Source organism: Canis lupus, chromosome 6 (assembly GCF_048164855.1).
Source record: "Canis lupus baileyi chromosome 6, mCanLup2.hap1, whole genome shotgun sequence".
In the NCBI taxonomy this organism is placed as follows: domain Eukaryota; kingdom Metazoa; phylum Chordata; class Mammalia; order Carnivora; family Canidae; genus Canis; species Canis lupus.
Window position 1 is genome coordinate 72,721,393 of NC_132843.1, and position 16,112 is coordinate 72,737,504.

The 16,112-nt window shown below is 36.1% G+C and overlaps 1 protein-coding gene across 7 annotated transcripts in view; it reads right to left on the bottom strand.

Moving 5' to 3' along the window:
* The window catches only part of SYT14 (synaptotagmin 14), a 211,357-nt gene that overhangs the window by 50,006 nt on the left and 145,239 nt on the right, over positions 1 to 16,112 (bottom strand). Inside the window, exon 6 of one of the 7 annotated variants that reach the window (XR_012033232.1) lies at positions 3,855 to 3,908. The exons of the other annotated variants lie outside the window; for them this stretch is intronic. The gene's annotated coding sequence lies outside the window, so the exon portion shown is untranslated. Of the gene's footprint in view, positions 1 to 3,854; positions 3,909 to 16,112 lie in introns of those variants that run through there. 7 annotated transcript variants of the gene reach the window in all.

Genomic DNA, 16,112 nt, shown 5'->3' on the forward strand with positions numbered 1-16,112 from the left:
ATACAGGTCTTCTGTCAGACATATGTGTTGGGAAAATTTTCTTCTACTCTGTAAATTGACTTTTTCTATACATTAAGAATACATTTTCTGAAAAAGAAATAAATATATAGATCCTATTTACAATATCATCAAAAACAATAAAGTACTTAGGAGTAAATTTAACCAAGGACGTGAAAGATCTCTAACCTGAAAACTACACCACATGGATGAAAGAAATCAAAGACAAAAAGAAATGGAAATGTATCCTGTGTTCCTGAATGGGAAGAATTCATATTGTTAAAATGTTGATACTACCAAAAGCCATCTATGGATTCAATGCAATCCTTATCAAGATTTCAATGGCATTTTAAACACTTCTAAAATTTATATGGAACCATAAAAACCCCAAATAGCCACAGAAATCCTGAGAAAAGCAGAAGGCTTCATACTTCCTGAGTTCAAGCTATCCTAGAAGTTATAATAATTGAAACAGTATGGTAGTGGCATAAAAACAAATAGACCAATGGAACAGAACCGAGAACCCAGAAATAGACCCAAACATAAACAGTCATCTAATATTTGACAGGGAAGCCAAGAATAGTCAATGAAGGACAATCTCTTTAATAAATGGTGATTGGGAGGGTGCCTGGGTGGCTCAGTCGGTTAAGCATGGGCCTTAAGCTCAGGTCATGACCTCAAGGTCTTCGGATGGAGCCCCGTATCACCACCACCCCTGCTTTGTGGTGAGCCTGCTTCTCCCTGCTGCTCCCCCTGCTTGTGCTCTCTCTCTCTCTAATAAATAAAAAAATCTTAAAAAAATAAATGGTGATGGGAAAATTGGGTATAGGCTACCTCATATACATATATATTTGTATAATCACACATGTAAACCCCCCAAAACATCTAACTCACAGAATCCAGGCAGTAGAATGGTGGTTGCTAGGGGTTGAGGGGTGTAGGAAATATGAAATGTTGGTCAAAGAGCACAAACTTTCAGTTATGAAATGAATACATGGATCTAATGTACCGCATGGTGACTATAGCTTTCAACACTGTATTGTGTGCTTGAAAACTGCTATGGGAGTAGAGCTTTAATTATCTCACCATAGCACCAAAAAATTATAAGTACATGAGGTAAAAAAAAATGTGTTAACTAACTTTATTGTGGTAAGCACTTTGCACTGTATCATATCATTACAATGTAGGTCTTCAACTTATGTTATGCCAATTATATCCCAACAAAGCTGGAAAAAAAGACAAAAATCTCAGGAACAGGTAACAGGCATAGTTAGACCTGTAACAGAGGGTAAGTAAGATTCAAGCCAGCTACACAAGGATCCAAGAGAGGCCAGGAATGTGTTGGTACCATGGAGAGTTCCATGGCTTGTTCCATGGCTCAAGTGGTTTCTCTACCTTTTCATTCCAGAAGACCAGAAATTGAACTTAGTGGCAGTACTTTGAATTTGTATAGTTGGTGGCCATTTTACAGATAAATACCTCAATTATTTGTGATATAGAGAATGACCATGTGTTATGTATTACTGGCCAATATAAGTTAGTTGCTATCATCACTGTTTTCACTAACCTCACTAAGGGACCGTCAACTGATCACTGATTTACAAAAATCTATTAAATCCAAGCAAGATGAGGAGGGTATCCTCTTGGATGAGTAGCATTATCAGCCTGGACAGGATGAGGACTCTGTACTTCCTACGGGTGGGGAAGATATATGAAGTGGTGACGGGGAACCTGGGTGGGCAGCCTGGTGGTAGTTACCAGAACCAGCACAGAATGAAGAGGCCATTTCCAAAGAGGGATGGCCTAGCCTGGGGTGTAAGAGCCTCATCTGCGCCCCTTTCTCCCCCATATGGGTAAGAAGGACATCCTGCCGAGGGCATTGATGGATAACAGAATGGGCTGTTGAGCCTCAGCAGGGTAAGGGCATCCATTCAGAGAAGAGGGTCAGTATGAGATATTAGATCCTAAATAGGGTGAAGAGGCTATTTTCACAGAAACGTGGTCTAGGATGAGGTGGTATAGCCCTACCAGAGTAAGCCAGCTGTCCCTCCATCAGGGACAGGGGTTGGGCAGACTGGAATAGGTGTCAGAGGTGTCAAGCCCAGTGAGGACTTCTGTGCAGAAGGAGCAAAAGGACACAAGGATTTAGAGTCTGAGTTTGGGGAGAAGGGTATGAAAATGGAGTAGCAGATGGCTGCTGTGAAACCTGAGTCACATGCAAAAGGACTGATCAAATAAGTTGATACACTGAGGAGGGGAGGCAGGCTTCTATCAAAGAAGGTAGTTACAGATCATGATGAACCCTGTGGTGCTGCACTGGAACTGGTGATCTCAATATGAATGCAGGGCTTTCAATAAACAGAGGAATAAACACAGATGTAAATATGTATGTATATGTGTATATAATTATATATATACATATATAGTAATAGAATAATCATACTCAAAAAGAGAACAGAATAGATATTTCATATGTCTTGCCTCGATGAAAAAGTGGTTTACCACGAAAGATATTTAGTATGGTTTATATGGTGCTAGTGTAAAATGAAAACTTCAAAAATTTATATTTCTTTAATATTTTATAGCAAGTTCTTTTTAAAATTTTTTTTAATTTTTATTTATTTATGATAGTCACAGAGAGAAAGAGAGAGAGAGAGAGAGAGGCAGAGACACAGGCAGAGGAAGAAGCAGGCTCCATGCACCGGGAGCCTGATGTGGGATTTGATCCCGGGTCTCCAGGATCACGCCCTGGGCCAAAGGCAGGCGCCAAACAGCTGCGCCACCCAGGGATCCCCAAGTTCTTTTTTTATAGCAAGTTCTACTTGTCTATTAACATAACTACCCATGTCAAGGGGAGAACTAAAAAAAAATCATCCATGTACAATGTTAACAGGGACAAAATAGATAGTGGAGGTAATGAAGTGTGGATTCTCACCAACAAGAAACCAAATTAAATCACACACACTCTATTTTTAAGGAAAAAACATGAAAAGGTAAAAGTAGAAGTGGTGATGGTAGCAGTAATGTAGTGATGATGCTATGATAATATTAGTACCACTAATATATACTGAGTGCTCACCAAGTCCCAGTTATTGTGTAATGGCTTTATCCAAATTAAATTCTTAGAGACACTGGCACCAAGGCATTAGGTAATGATTTCAGTTTAAATTTATGAACACTTTCAAGTTTCAAATTTCCTCTCTTAAACTTCAAAATGGTAGTAACAATTCTCTTATGCCACAACACAGACTATTTGAAGATTAGTTCTGATTCAAATGTTGAATGTTATGAATAATTTGGTGACAAATGAAACAGCAAAATGTGATTTATATGTTCATTATAATATGAATATAGAAGGATATTTCTGAGAATCTGCAACGCAACTTCATAGCGAATTCTCCAGTTACCTGAGTTATCTCACATGATGTTATTACTGTTGTTTTTGTTCATATCCTCATAGAGCATTCAAAGCAGTTTCCAGGAAATGAAATGTTAAGAGCTATAGAAATAGCAGTACTTTTTATTTCACTTTATCACGATGTGTACCATTTTAGAACAAATATTTTATACTATTTCCATATTACAGTGTGATTGTAGGATGGTCTGGGTGGGACTACACTATAAAGATGGCCTTGAGGATTGTTAATAGGCCACATGGTATATTTTTCCAAATTCACATTCCTAAAAGACCAATGAGGCCTAAAAAGTGTTGAATTTGCCAATTTCTGAAAATTTACTTCTAATGTCTTTGGTGACACAATAAACTTGTTTAAATAAAACTGAATCCAAAGAAAGTCCAATCTACAACATTCTAAGGTTACATATAATGAATGTTTTTTGGTAAAATAGTTTTTCTTACGGCCATAATGACTTCATAATCCCCTTTAAGATGTTTCTTGTCTTCTTCTGTTCTGAAAATATATCAAACTTCTAATGAATCAAGGAGATAAGTAATTTTAATATTTACAAATATATCTGAAATATAAAGTTTTGAAAGAAGCCAAAGGCAATGTAAGTTAACACTTACTAGTAGATATAACCATTTCTTACTATTCAGGACTATTTCAAAACAATTTATAAAATTGTTTGTACAATTTATACATTACAAGTATTTTATATAAAATCATTTGTACTAAAGTTGATTTTTAAATAGTTTACTTGGTTGCGATTTGAGTAGTTTTGGAAAAATATTTTATACTATTAACAAGTCTTACAGTAGTCTTCTTAAAGATATGTTAGTTTCATGATAATCTCATCAGATGTTTTGAAACTTCGCAAGGACTCATTTAACTCCTATGGCTATCCAGGAAACAACAAAGAAGAGTAAGATGTGGACATACGATAGATGCCATAGGGCAATGTAATCAATGCTACTTAGTACTAGTGTCTCCTGTAGAACTTGTTTTGTTTTTGTTTTTTCCCGTAGAGCTTTTTAAAGATACGAATAGTCTGGTCCTATTCCTTTAAGTTTTTGTTTCAACAGATCTAAGTGGGAACTTATTCATCTTTATTTTAAAAACTCCCCAAGTCATATTAATCAGGATTGAGAATCACAATTTTTAGAATTTAGCTCATAGTCAATTAAGCATATTAGAAAGACACTGCTTAACACAGAAATCAGTATTTCTAAAACAATACACAGAAAAGTACGCCTAATTCTGAGGTATTATCAAATTGACTAAATCGGATGTCACTCATGGAATGTTTTGGTAAACATAAGTTTTGGTGAGTTTAATTAATTAACTGCCTATGTGAAAGATAAATTCTTGCCACTATTCATTTAATTAACTAATTAATTAATTTGGGGGGAGGGGCAGAGGAAAAGGGGAGAATCTCAAGCGGATTGCAGGCTGAGCACAGAGCCCAAAGCACGGCTCAATCTTACAACCCTGAGATCATGACCTGAGCCCAAATCAAGAGTTAGATGCCCCTAATGAATTTTATTTTTAAGAAATTTAAATAAGCATTATATTGGATATTAGCTATTTTCCTAGCATCCTATTCATCAATTCCTTCCAATAGTGAATGTAATCCTTTCCACCTCTTACCTAATGTAGTTTGGGAGGTGACCCAACTCTAGGGCTGAAGTGAATCAGTACTGCCCATCCCTGTGATTGGTTCTGGGATGGGCAGGTAACCTAGTGAGATACAAGAAGTTTCAAGAGGGCAACTATGGGAAACCTGATTATGAAACTGACGCATGGAAGACGGGTGTGTGGGAGGGGGTAGGGGAGCAGTGGAAGGAGTAGAAAGAGAAACTAGGATGTTAGTGGTACTATTTGAGTCACTAGATCAAGCCATGCCTGAAGATAGACCAACTCTCCAGATGGTCCCATATTGCTCAAGCCATTTTGAGTTGGTCTGTATTCACTTGAAACTGATTGAATTTTATTATCTATTCAATGTAATTTCTGGTGCTTTTTAGGCAATTTCAGTTAATTAAATGAGGGCATAGAATTTTCTTAAAAGGAAAATTCTCTTCATATTTTTACAGTAATTTCATGGACACTTTTTTGTAATTCTATTCCCCTGAGTTATTTTTCTGAATACCCAAAGAATAGATACATTGCTAAATATTTGAAGAGGAAACCAAGGACAATAAAAGATGAAAAGATCTGATGAAATACACAAAACAGACAAAAATATATCCTCTGAACTTATTACCCTAAAGTCTATCCCTCAAATCACTTGCAGTCACAATGTGTTTGGAAAACATTTTCTATACCAGCAGCCTTGGAATTTTAGTATATTTAACCACTTCTCGGGAAATTTGCTTTAAAGAAAGATTATAAGGCTGCTTCCCAGTGATTCTGATTCAGTGGATGTGGTTCAGTGGCCCTAGTGTTAAGCCCAGTGAACAGACTACACTTCTAAATCTATCTTGAAAATAATTAATGGTCATATATATATATATATATATATATATGGATCTGATAAATCATATTTTAGATATAAAATATTGTAATATTTAAAAATAAGGGAGAAATTTAAAAGCAAAACTATTCAGTTTATGAATATTCTTCCAGAAAGATAAGTCTATGTTAGACACATAAATGTGAACTCATGAACACATAAGCCTGAAGTCTGCTACCAAAATCCTTGGTTATAAGCCACAGTGAACACTCTTGGTTACATACTCAACAGCCATTTCCAATCTATATAATTTACAAAAGCCTTTTCTTTTATGACTGTTCCTTTTTTTTTTTTAAAAGGATACTTGGTCTTTTTGAAATATATATGTTTATCAAATCCTACTGAATAAACTAATTAGGATTGGTTTTTACTTTCCTTATCATCTCTGCAATATGTACTCTTCTTGGAGGGTAATTTTTTTTTTAATGTTTCTTTATCCTGGGTTTTCTCTTTCCTGTTGGAGGTTTTCCCTTAGTGTCTCCTGAGCTATGCCTGCCTGTTCATATTCAAAAATGCATCACTAAAAGGCTGATCAAAAACTCTCTACTTTTAAATACAGTTTGCTCACTGACTGGCATCAGTGTGATTAGGTGGGGGCCAGGCAATTTCCTCTAAAATATCACTATGAGGTTAAGTAAGGTCTTAGCTTGGAATCGCTGAGTTTTTCCAAAGAAACTTATGATATTCCTAGAGTTACAAGCCTGGCTCTCTTCTTTATGCCAGAAGGGAGATATAACTGCACATTTTACAGATTTGTAGTTAACTATTGCTTTTAATCCCTAGATTCACGCCAACCTCTGCTGTGCTCAGAAGTGTGTATGGTTCTGGGGATCACAACAGTCCTCTCCTTCCTCTGTGTGCAATTTTCACAAGGTTTCCTCCACTTTGCTGATGCCCTGATTCCATTTCTCTGAGCTTGTGGGTACAAATGCCAATGTGTACCAAGAAACAATCCTTGAAGTGGAGAGTACAGGAAGAAGAAATAAATATATGTGGTTAATCCACTATCTTTAACTCTAGGAATAAACAAAGCCATTCCTTGCATTGTCTTCTGGTACTGCCAGTTTAGGTAAACTTGTTTAATATATACTAATACTTGACATATATCTAAGTTTTTAAAGTTCAATAATGTTTTTTAAAGATTTATTTGAGAGAGAGAGAGAGAGAGAAAGAGAGAGAGAGAGAAGGAATCCTCAAGCAGACTCCCCACTGAGCATGGAGCCTGACACACAGCTCGATCCTAGGATCCCAGGATCACGACCTGAGCTGGAGGCAAAGGCTTAACTTATTGAACCACCCAGGCACCCCCTAAAATAAGACTGAATGTTTGTCCCAAGAGAGCAAATTTTTATACTTAAAAGCAAAACTTTACTTATAAGCTACTGATGTGCACTTATAAATAGCGCTAACCTACAGATATTAATCTCAGCAATTCTTTGTATGAAATACTATTCACTATTATTCACTGCCCCTTGCTTACATTTTTAAAGAGAGAGAGACTATGCAACAGAGACCATCTGTAGTCTGTAAAGCCTAAAACAAATGAACTCTCTAGCACTTTACAGAAAGTTTGTCGACTCCTGTTTTAGACACTGAAATGTTAATGGAGGTGGCATCTGTTAATTTTGGGCAGAAACTTGAAGGAACAAGAATTAGTTTGCTGGGTCATCTAACTAGCAGCAAAATTTCAGAAAGAACTTCCTCTATCCATCTGGATCCCGGAGTGAAGACGACACGAAAGAGAGCCCTAACCGAGCTACAGTGGACATGCAGTGCAGTGAAAAAGAAACCTCTTTGTTGATGAAACATTACAAGTTTCAAGGCTTGCTGTCTCAGAATACCCTGGCTTAAACTGCTGGGGACATTTTGCTAAGGAAATATGAGTTACCCAACATGACTGAAGATAATAAAATTGTATTTATTGAAAGAATATTTATAATTCAGACTTTTAAATAATTACTCAAAGTATATTTCAAGACAGTTGTATCTTAAAAACATTCAAGGCCTGAGTTATATTTAGTTCCTGAAAAAAGTTATTTTGCTATTTGTATTGTCAGATTAAACACTTTTTATACTGTTGAATTAAAGGACTTTTGCTTTGGGGTGCCTGGGTGGCTCCTTGGTTAAGTGGCTTACTCTTGATTTTGGCTCAGGTCACTATCTCAGGGTGATGAGATCAAGTTCCGCCTAGGCTCTGCACTGAGCGTGGAGCTTGTTTAAGATTCTCTTCCTGCCCCTTCCTACTCCCCCTAGGCTTATGCACTCTTTCTCTTAAAAAAACAAAACAAAACAAAACAAAAACCTTTTACTTTCCTCTTTTCCAGATTGCAAATGTTCCTTCTTATTTTGAAACTTGAAAAACACAATGCAATAATTTTTACTTATGGACCAGCACCTAGTGAAGATTGCTAGTGAATCAGAACACTAAATGTCTCCGCACATGAATAAAAAAAATAAACCAAATTAGTTAACAGAGTCACGTTCCTACTTTGTGCCAGATGATGTTTTAAATTCTTTACATGGAATATCTCCTTTAATTCTCACACACATTTTATGAAGCAGCTATTATGGTTACTATTCCCTTTTATGAATGAATAAATGAGGCACAGAGCAGCTGAGTAGTTACCCAAGACCACAAGTCAGGAAGAATTGGGGAACTAAGACATGAAACCAAGGACTGCAGAGCCTCTGTGCTCCCAACCTCCCTGTTATGTAAAACCACACAAATGCAAATATAAACTTGGTCTTGGATGCCTAACAAGTTTCACATTAAAACTGTAGATTTCAAAATAATAATAATAATAATAATAATAATAATAATAATAATAATAAATAAAACTGTAGATTTCCACTATCTGGTAATTATTTAATCTTTTATGAAAAATCACAAATGAGTTAGTATAGAGAAATATTTTTTATAACTTGAATACAGCTTAAGTGACAATGCCAGCTTTCATTTCAAAGAAAAATATATCTCCCCCAAATTAAGCAAATATGAAAGATGTACTTATAATATATGCTATTTTCTATGAGCTAGATAATATCTTAGTTTTTGAAAAATGAGCCAAGTTAAAGTTTAATTAGTTCACTTTATTTTTTTCACTTTATTTTTTATTGTAGAATATGGGACTATTAAGAGATATATAATTTTGATTATATAAATTATATACTTTGATGATACATCAATCAGATAAAATAAAAAACTGTGTGTACTAAACTTAAGTAGTCTTCAGTTCCTATCAGCTCTACCAGCTTTTTCTGCTAGAAACAATAAAATCAGTACTATTCTAGTCATCAGTTGTCCAAAGTGACAGACTATAAAAAGATCATTGTAATCTGGTAAGATATAGCCTATTTAAACAATGCTAGGTCTAACATTAGATAAAGGAAAGATAAGACATTATTTTTTGTAAGACAAGAAAGTACCTTTTTTTTTTTTTTTTTTTTAAGAACAAGAGAGAGTGCATGAGTGGGAGGCACAGAAGGAAAGGAAGAGAGAGAGAATCATTCCAAGCAGGCTCCACGCTCAGGGCAGAGCCCAACCTAAGCAGGGCTGGATCTCACAACCCTGAGATCACGATCTGAGCTGAAATCAAGAGTCAGGAGCTCAACCGACTGAACCATCCATGCACCATGAGAGTATCTTTATAAAATAGTAAATGATGGCAGAATGATTCAAATTAAATTAAGGATAACTTATTTTATTTCAAGTTAACAACTAATATTTCTAGTCTACAAAGGTTTTCACGTATCTCATTCATTTACTCATCCCAACATTATGAAGTAGTCAGGTCACATATTCCAGTCCTATCCCAGGTGCCAACATGTACACTAAGGAGAATTAGGCTTTTCCCAAGAGTATATCTGCATGCTCAACACTTAGAAATATGCATTTCACTTGAACAGAAGCTTCCAAGTAATGAATAAGCACACATGGCATGTGCAGGATGACCATGCTCATTTTCAGTGATAGAAATCACTTAAATATATCTGCCTAATAGAAGCAGCATCAGGAACTGATATTCAGTCTTATCATGTACTATCATTTTTTGACCAGAATTATTCTTTGCTCTGCATAGAATTAAGTAAAATGTAACTGTCAAATGGATATTTTTTCTGGCTCCTTACAGGTCCCTGCAGAGTCCACAGAACAAATGTTATAATCAGACTGAAAACTCACTAACAGATTTCCTTCAACTTTAATTTTTAAAAATTCAGTTCCTCTGTCCTAGGCCTGTTCAGTATTTAAACTCATATTCCATCCTAAGAACATAAATGCATAAATGTAAAACTGCTTCTTTTCTAAATTAAATTTCAAATTTTCTAGTGAGAAAAACATTTTTGTAATTAGTATTTATCAGTTCTCTTTAAATTCACACTGTATGCCTAAATAGGCATTACTCTAGCAAAGTAGCATTAAACCCTGTCTACTCCAAAATAAATGTCCCGGCAGATAAAACCACAACTCTTTTGGGAGAGGCATCTTCAATACTATTAATTCAGATGGACAAACTATAAGCAAGATCATGAGAGTTGGTTGGTTTATAAAATATATTCTGATAAAATACATTTTCATATTTACCACGTTTTAAAATTAGTACCACTTTAATAAATTTCCCAGTGAAGAACTTACTGTTTTAAATTATCTGTCAAGATTTTGAATGTGAAAATCCTAAAATTAAGGATGTGGGTTTTGCAACGCATCTATCTGTCCATTGGATACTGCCCCGCTATTTGATATGAACGTGATGGAGGAAAATGACTAAGAAAAAACTAAATGTTGCTTCTGTTTGCTATTTCTTTTATCTGTAAAAGGTAGCCCTCAAGAACAACCTCATCCAGTGTTATTGTTCATTAATTATCAGCCACCTACCATATAAAGCACTGTGGACATAACTCTTCTATTATTGTTCAACAACCCAGAAGACAGGGAACTGGTCATGGTAATGCACTAAAGTGCACCTTTAAAGGGAAGTACATATAACTCTTGGTTGGAATGAATGAAGAAGGCATGTATTTAGGATGTCCAATATCTACACCGTCCACAAGAATAATTTTTAAAAATAGTGGTCGATACTTGTAATTTGAAGCTAAATCTTTCCATGATGTTTCTGTAAAGTACACTATATTATCCCTTCTTGCTAATGTACTTTAGAGTGTCCTTAATTATAGAATATGCTGCCCTCCTGAACCCAAATTTATCTGTCATAATCCTTACTCCACTCTAAATTTATCAAATAGTACTATCTTGCTATAAGGCGTTTGTTAATTTCTCTCATTAGTATTACAAATAATTGAAATCAGTATTTTGGAAAATTGCATAAAGTAAACTATAGGAGAAAAGGAACAGAATACCTGTACTTTAGGCTTATTCTTTAATTTTCTAGCTTATTTTTTTAAATGAATATACACGAAACAAGAATGAAGCATAGGTTGGTCTTTAGTAGTTTACAGTTTAGCACTTGGATGACTCAACTAAATGAATCCCACTTGACTTGATGGTCTTTATTCCCTATACTCAATATACAGGACAAACAGTTTAGTCACTGAAATTTTAGTTTTTCCCACTTGATTTTTCTGCATGTTCAAAATTTCTTGAGACATAGGACTTAAACTTGACTTCTTTTTGTCTTGTAAACTAAGAATCTGATTTAAACAGAAAACTTCCTTTTATGCTCTAATTTAACTTCTTTCACTGAAATATTTATCTGATAATTCTTCTTGTGAGACTAGAGCTATTCCTCTCTACTGATAATATATGCTCACCTACTTTGAATAACTGTCTCTAAATAGGTCTGTAACTACTTAGTTTTACACTAAAGTGAGCCATGACTCATATTTGTGTTACCGTCTGGGGACTTGAATCGCACATATGCAGCTTTCTCTCTCATGTAATAACTCTTAAAACTGTGATCATTAGTTTATCATGAAATACCTACTTTAAATTGCTTTAGGATGAAGAAGTGTAATCTACATTTAGAAAATGTAAATTTCTGACAATGGTAATATGTGAATGTAGTGAATATGAAAATAGATGAAGCCAAGTTTAAAGACATTTGCTAATAATACAGACTAAAGTATGATTCTTAGAGGGACACATATTTCAATTATAGAGTACAAGCAATAATTTACCTGTCTTAAAAATTAAAGTCACAGTATAAATATCAAACTAAATTAATTCAGTCTATTAACAAAAAAGATAGGCTATTTTTGAGATATAGGAATTTAGGAATTAAAGGTTGAAATTACGTGTATCTAAAAGAAGATCATCATTTCAGTAAGACATGAGGAAGGTTGATCATTCTAAAAGACTGTGGCATTATACTCCTGAATGGGAAATTATATGAACATGTCCCTTTTTGATTATTTAAAAATAAAATAGGGATCCCTGGGTGGCGCAGCGGTTTGGCGCCTGCCTTTGGCCCAGGGCGCGATCCTGGAGACCCGGGATCAAATCCCACATCGGGCTCCCAGTGCATGGAGCCTGCTTATCCCTCTGCCTCTCTCTCTCTCTGTGTGACTATCATAAATAAATAAATAAATTAAAAAAAATACTTCATGGGATGCCTGAGTGCCTCAGTGGTTAAGCATCTGCCTTTGGCTCAGGGTGTGCTCCTGGGGTCCCAGGTTTGAGTCCTGCACTGGGCTCCCTACAGGGAGCCAGCTTCTCCCTCTGCCTATGTCTTTGCCCCTCTCTGTGTCTCTCGTGAGTAAATAAATAAAATCTTAAAAAAATAAAACTCTGTGATGTGTTTCTACTTAATTACCCTAAGATCATGCTTATTGGATTGTAGATCATAAAAGATTCCTAAGAGAGCTGTTTTTAAGGATATTGATACCTATTAGGGAATAATGTTACATGGACCTTAGGAAGAATTTTAGAATGATTGGGTTTACCTGAACAAGTCAATGAAATCAACTTAACAAGTATTCACTGAACACCTACATTCTAGGTTCTATGAAAAGTAAGTATAACTAAAACCATATAAATTAAACACACAGACTCTATTCTCAAAGTATTTAAAATCTAGAAGGAAGACATAGAACAAGTTTGATAAGAAAACGTATGCCTAGCCACAGAAGCAAGCACCAAAGGTAGTAACTCAGAAATAACATGTACCACACGCACCCACTCACCCATCCATCCAACCAACATTGATACAGCAATAACCAGTACTCAATATTTGGTATACAAAGATATGATCAACTAATTTAAATTTATATTAGAAATTATAAAAAAAGAAATGATCTAACACATTTCTATAAAGATGAGACTTAAATTACACTTTAAATATCATCTGAGATTTAAATAGATTCAAATTATAATTGGGATTGACATTTTAGAACAACCAAAACGAAGGCAAGTCCCTGATGATACCAGCCAGGTCTTTCACTTTAACATTCATTCTGTTATTCTCTGCACTTCTTCACTACCACACACTTCCATCAAGCTCCTCCTTTTCTGAATCCTTTCACTATGCCTTCTCGTACTCCTGATAAACCCAATTCTTCCTTGAGGATACATCAACCTCTGTAGACTCTTCATCTTAGTTATTCCCTCATACCTGACGTGACTCAGGGTCAAAAAGCAAAGTTCTCTGTTGCTTTCTCAAATAGTCCTCCTCTGAATTTATAGGGAAGAATAACTATTCTTCTTTAAGACTGATGTCATCCTGTCCTTATCCATAGTCTGTCCTGGACTTTTCCTCTTCATTCCTTAAGAACAATAATCTTTAATTCGATCTTCTTTGACACTTCAATTCTGCCAGTATCTTCTGTGACTTCAATGTCCATGTGGAGAACCCAGCCACCACATGGACATTGAGAGAACCTGGCTTCGCTTAACCAACTTAGCCATCTCCGGTGATTATGCCGCCTATTCCATCTCAGATGCTCACTCTGGACTCTTGCCATCCATTATCAGAACTGAAAGCAATCTCCTCTCACACCACATTCCCATCATTCCATACTTTTTCCTCACTCTATCTGTCCCTTGATATCCTTGGGGTTTTCATTCCTTCCCCTGCATTTCAGTCCCTTACTAGCTTCACTTCTTTCTTCAACTGAGATTTCATGGTCCACAATTTAAATATGTGTCTTCAAAATACTCTTAACATTTTTGCCTCTCTGTTCATCCCAGACCAATCCATGAATGCCCATCTTCAATTAGCCACTCCCCTCATACCCTCCACCACTGATGACATTAGTGGCATCAGTAATGATAAGCATGCCCATCTCTCCTAACCTCAAAAACATCTTTCCAAAAGCCCCACTTTCCAAAAACCATCCCCTCTTCCTTCTTATTTTCAGAGACAAACTTGGTGTAAAAGTTGTCCACATGATTGCCAGTCTCGTTTGGATTTTGCCCTCATGACCCTACCCAAATTGGTCCCTTTAAGACTATCCATTACCTGCATATTCTGAATTCAATGAATAATTTTAATACTTAGATTATTGGTTCCATTAGCAGCATTTGACAAAGCATTTGATTATTCCTTCCTTCATAATTGCTTCTTGGCTTCTGTGATATTTTGTTTTCTCTCTCTTCCTAACTTAGCCCCTTCCTTCTCCAGTCTTTAAGTCCTGGGAGTTCCTGAGGATCTCCTCACCCCTTAGACAAGCCCATCCACTCCCATGTCTACTTACTACAGATGCTATGCATTCACACAGAAATATAATGTGGAACCAGACTTAATGGAAGACAGGTGTCTGGGCACATATAAAGCACCTGTAGCATTACAACTTCAGTTTCATCACGTTTCCTGTAGGTCAGAAGTCCAAATGAATTCAGCTGGGTTCTCTGCTTAGGGTCTCTCATGACTGAAATCGAAGTTTCTGCCGGGCTGGGCTAGTACCTGGAGGCTTTGGCCAAAAGTCTACTTCTGAGCTCATTCAAGATGTGAGCTGAACACAGTGCTTTGCAGCTCTGGGACTTAAGCCCCCATTAATAGTTATCATGCTGTGTACATTATGCTAACTAAATACTGTCTGCTTAGGAAGGGTTGTGTATGTTTGTGAGAGACAGAATAAGGTCTCATTATTGAGAATAAGATCTCAATATTAAAAATTATATTAAGAATCTAGTAAGTTGAATGAGAAATACAACTAGAATGAGGAAGGAGGAGAGGCTATTCTAGGCAACTGTTAACACACAGTAATACAAGGCCAAAAATACACATTCCACACTTGGAAAGAGTGCCATATGAACACAGTTGAGTACGTGAGAAAAATTCCAATTTTAAGAGGGATACACCATGGTAGGAAGGGTAACTATAACACTGTAGCTGTTGGCTATGGCTTAAGAGATCACTAAAACAAGTAAATAATAAACCATATGGCTATTTCTACAATTATCAGCCAGGGTTCCATTCAAAAAAACACTGGTAGCTAACTCTAAGTGAGAGAGTAATTTACGAAAGGAATAGGGAAGACTAAAGAACAGGCTTATGGGTAAGCTTCTCAAGAACAAAGCCTAAAACCATCCTGCAGAACTGTCCTGGTGAGGAAATTCTGCTGCTCCTCGCCCTGGACACTTATGTGTCACGGTCTTTTCTCTCCTGCAATGGTCACTGTCTAGCACCAATACTATTCCTGCACTAGCAAAGCTATTTAAGAATTACTATTGACTCTGAAGATCAGATTCCTCCACCATGAGCCTCATGCAGACATGAGGTGAATGCAGCACCTGATTCTCTGTCCGGTGTGCAATGAGGTTTCCTGGAAATGATTAAGAGTGACAGAGCCCAGGGAGCATGGCTCCTGTCCTAGCTACCAGTCAGACTGGGAAAGTGAACTTCAAGGCTTACCCTTGGGGGGTGGGACTATTTGTTGGGACGCTTTCAACATTAGAAGATGGTTGAAAAGATAGGGAAGAGTAAGAAAACATATCCGAACAAAATGTCAGACATTTGGCATAAAAAACCCACCTAAAATCCACCCATTTCTGTTCTTAACCAACATCTTTTCCAATATATATTAATAGAATTGGAATATCAGAGATGGATGGGACATTTGGTTAAATTCCCTAGTTTTACTAAAGAGGAACCTGATGTCTAAAGTAATTAGATAATTTATCCAAGGTTATAACCACAACTAGTTAGTAAACACAACTCATGTTTTTTCAACCCTGTGTATACTTTCTATCATTCAGTGATCAAACTGTATCTTTATCTTAAGGTTCAACTTAAAGCCTACCCTAAGGT